Below are 4,772 nucleotides of genomic sequence, written 5' to 3'. Positions count from 1 at the left end.
GAAAAGTGTAGGGTTAGCTAGCTAGCTACTGAAGATAAAGCCTACTGAATGTATACACATGCTACTTTTGCTTTTTAATGATTATAATAGTGAAACAAAGACCGACCCTGCTGTACAGGAACCAGTGAAGGGAAGCACGGAAACTTTGCTGATATTCAACCAGCTGTGTGTCATCCCTGCCCGTTCGTAGGCGGAGATCCGGGTGCTGGCAGTGACACGGGGGCGAAGCCAAACACCATTCATCAGCACACGCTCAATATCAGCAAAGTTTCCCTTTATATTCATTGTCTTCTGTGGCGATCAGCAGTGATGTGGTGGTTTACTTTTACGCTGTGATCTGTAGCCTATAGTTCGGCTTTAGCTTCTAACTATCTTTGTCTTTTTAACCTGTTGTTGCTGCTGAGTCAGTTTGACATCCTGGATATATCCTTCAAACACAGACTGTAGACCCCTCTGTCTGCTTCTCTCTGGAATCACTCTTTCATTATTCCAAAAATATGATAATATTTCATCAGGGAGTGCAGTTAGTTACAGTGTGGGCTCCATGCTTACCGTGACAGCTTGTCGGACCATCACAAAGAAGTGGGGCTTAGCGAAAGGTCAATTGCTGGTCCCCCCCACTGCCCACCATTGACATTGACTTCCGGCATCAGACACTGACGAGAAAAAGCTGTCCTTTTACGCTGGCTTGATACGCAGACAGTCACTATTATTCTGTAATGGTGGTGGTGGACAACAACATAAGGGGGGAAAAGTCTGACAAGGCTGGGTGGGACAGGTGATAGATGGGTCCAACAACCATCGGCTTTCATCCGTGTATTGGTAAAACATAACCACTTGCGTTCGTTATTGAAGGGTTACCGACGTAGTGCCCTTATTTTGAAAGACACTGTATACATTACCTGTGTATTTTGAAAACAGACAATGCATGTAACCGGCAGAAGGTGACACAGCATCCCAGAGCGTCAACAACCAACACACCAAGGGTACCTTGCATGTCATATGCTCAACATGAATAGACCATGACCAAACGCTCATATGTGACGAGATCAGAGTGAGAATGTGCTGCATATCAACACAAATGAGAAGTCAAAGTATTTCAGCATGCAATCCCTTCTTTACTATTCCTGTGTAGCTCATCCACATATAGACCTCATGAAATTCAGTTATGGTTTTTGGTTCTGAAGTGCCACCCCAGATTTTCCAGTGGCCTCATCTGGCCAACCCACTGAAAAACGTCTGGGGGTGTCACCGTTCCTGGTGTGGCTAAAATGTTTCATCTTTGTTCTGACAACCAATTTGCATGAATAAAAACAAAACCAAAATCCAGACAGCAGATGTTTGGACTGTGGCCACCCACCAGTAGCTTGCTCAACATATTGCATAATGTCTCATGATGACTGGTTTGTTGATATGAAAAAGGGGATGTGAAATTTGAGCCTATTTTTACCCATGTTTGATTGGCTCATTTTGCTATGTCTTTAGTCCAGAGCAATATAACAGACTAGAAACTAGAGAGAAAAATATGAGGGAGGACACATGGATCACTTTCCAGAACAGCCTCTGTTTCAATAACAGTAAATATTGGGTGGTCTGTGTTTTATCCGCCAGGAACTTTTGAGCAGTCAGATGCACAGCAGCAGAAGAAGCAGAGTTTGAATTTTACTTTGATTTTATTATTTTCTTTAAGAGATGCATTATTGTTCCATGGCTGCATTAGTGGTATCACACAGCGTTCGTCAGAGCTGCATTAGTGGTTTCAGACAAGAGGCGAGGCCCGGGGCCACTCCCTGCATGAGACCCTGGGGCCGGTATAACTCCGTCTCTTACGAGGTCTCATTCACTCTTTCAAAGCCCCTGATTGTACCGGACAGCTGTAAAAACAATATAGAAAGTACATGAGAAGAGCCGTGCCCTGCTGTCTTAAATCCGTCAGGAGTTATGAAAGAGGGAACGGGGGCGGGATCAGCACCGAGTAATGGGGCTCACAGCCTGGAAGAAAAACATGTTAAGCAGACAGGCAGAAGGAGACAGGAAATGAGCTGAGTATTTTTTGAAGAGGAGCATGAGCCCTGCCGCCCCCTCGTCCAGACATTTGTTATATACCTCATTACACACCACTGAGACATAACTAACAGCAGTGGACAGAGTTGTGGCCTGTTGTCATGATTACTCAAGGACCTTTGGGTTTGCTATGATAAATTACTTTAGCGTCTACCGCATGACAGTTAATGTATTGTAATGTAAAGGATTCACAGAGTGTGTCTCTATAAACTTAGGAGGGATTGAGTCACACACATTAAGCTGAAGTTACAAGGCTGTTAAATTTAATAAAGGTTATGTTTAGACACAGGCATTGTGCTATTAAAAACATTTCTTTTCCCTCTTCACTCCTAATTAAGGTTCTGTTTGCTGAGGTTCCGAGATAACCATTGTGTTGACAACTAAAAAAACCTAACAGCGGCTTGTCTTTCCAGAAACAATGCCTTGGTTAGTGAGGATAAACCACAGACCTTACTGTCAGCGTTTATTTGATAATTTGACAATTGCACAATATTTTTCCATGTTCGGTACAAAATAGTTTCTCATGGAAACTGTCTACAACACAAAACAGTCAACCTACACTATTTTACTTTAACTTTAGTTCTCCACCAGCCCATAATATACTGCAGCAAGAAACAGGAACAGGCTTCAAATGACAAACCGCAGTAAAACCACCAACGTGCATGTTTTCACTGGCAGTGTAGGAACGTTACTGAGTCGTTGTTATGACAGTTAAAAAAAATGGCCATAAAACAGCAGTCATTTCGGGGAAACAGCAGTGCCGATAACTCTATAAAAACAGCACAATAAATAAAGGATGTTTCTTAGGAATAGTGATTAGGTATCTGTAACCTGACAGTCTGTGCAATTAATTTCATGGCTCAAACAATTACCAGAAGTGCAATCAGTGTGCTTTCAAGTGCCAAAGTGATAATTTGGATCTGTTGTTTTCCTTTTGATTTCTCTTTTTCTCTTTTTGCCTCATGTGATTGTTTAATATTTGTTAGAATATAGCTTTCACTGCACTAATGATGCTTCAGCCATAGAAATCACCCACCTAAACGTCACTACAAGCAAAACTTCAACAGCCACCTCTCATGCAAGATTAAGCATCAGTGGTATGGAGCAAAATTCTAAAGAAAAGGAAACAAAAGAGGATGTTTGATTGGATAAGACGTCACAAAGACAGTTTTCTATGTTCATTTTGTGGACGTATGACGTAGATGGGGGATCAGTTGTTTGTGAAATAAGACAGGATGGGCCCATTCATGTCCCCAAAGCAACTTATCTTTATATGTCTACACATATCAAAATAGCTTTATTGTATAATGCCATTCGTTCTGTTCAGGTTAGCTTGTCAAAATACAGGCACACCACACCCACACAGAAACAGATGCAGAATAAGATTTAGAGAGAAAATGATGTGCAAACCGAAACTTACAAGTAAACGAGATAACCTGAGAGGCATGCAGGTCTGGGAGGATGTTGGCAGGAGGTCAAATATTCTTTCAAATGGTGTGAACAAACCAGAGACAGCAAGAGAAGTGCAGTCTGAAGTCAACATCTCTTAAAGGAACAGTTCACCCGAAATTTGAAAAATACACATTTTCCTTCTTACCTTTAATGCTGGTCTTTGATCGCGATTATTTTAGTGTGAGTTGCTGCTGAGTGTTGCAGAGATCGGCCGTAGAGATGTCTGCCTTCTCTCAAATATAATGCCCTAGATGGTGTACAGCTTGTGGAGCTCAACACGCCAATGACTTCTTGTGAGCACTTTCATTTTTAATTATTTTCATTCTTCTAAACAACACCCACCGATTATATCATGGCGTGGAAGACTGTATACATACACTCATGAATGAGAGGCTTGTGCTTGTGAAAGCTTGAGATGTAAATATTTATGGCATCTAAGCTGAAGTGAGCAGTAGATGCCTTCTGCGCAGTGATACTGTTTGCGGGTGTAGTTTGGATGAAAGAAAAGGTTCCTACATGAAACTTCTCACAACAAGGTCTGTGGATTATCTTGAATAACCGGGTAATGATTTCTGGAAAGAGACATTGCTGTTGAGTTTTATATTTTTTGGCGCTTTGATCACCATAAACCGAGTGCCATCTAGTTCTATTAAATTCAAGAAAAGGCAGACATCTCTACGGCTGATATCTCCAACATTCGGCAACTAACACCAAAAAAATCTTGATTAAGAAATAACACTGCAGTTAAGAGAGAAAATATGTATTTTTGATTTTGGGGTGAACTGTCACTTTCCGAAGTTGAATTTGTCAGAACACCCACACTAAAGGCTAGTTCACATTACACGATTTTCACCCTGATTTTGCATCACTGAGACTATTGTAATCTTTTGAGTGTTCATACCTGGCGATGTGTGTTTCTGTCATCGGGAGTCTCTCTCCAGATTTCTCCACCGAGCACTCGCCGACAGAGCCCCAGATAACACGGTGACGTCACCAGTGTTGGGTAAGGGTTACTTTAAAAGTAATCAAAGTACGTTACTGCGTTACTTTCTAAAAAAGTAACCAGTTACTTTACTGCGTAAAAGTACTTCCAACGTTACTCCCTGAGAAAAGTAACTCAAGCACTTTTAAAGTACTTTTGAGTATTCTACATTTCCTATTGGGCAATGGACCACAGGGCGCTAAGCTTACATTTTTTGTCTCCAAAATTAAAGTTATGGACCACTTGCCCTTCACTGAGATCCAATTCTCCCATC

This window comes from Epinephelus moara, chromosome 14, assembly GCF_006386435.1.
Source record: "Epinephelus moara isolate mb chromosome 14, YSFRI_EMoa_1.0, whole genome shotgun sequence".
NCBI classification, from domain to species: domain Eukaryota; kingdom Metazoa; phylum Chordata; class Actinopteri; order Perciformes; family Serranidae; genus Epinephelus; species Epinephelus moara.
This window is presented reverse-complemented; position numbering follows the sequence as displayed.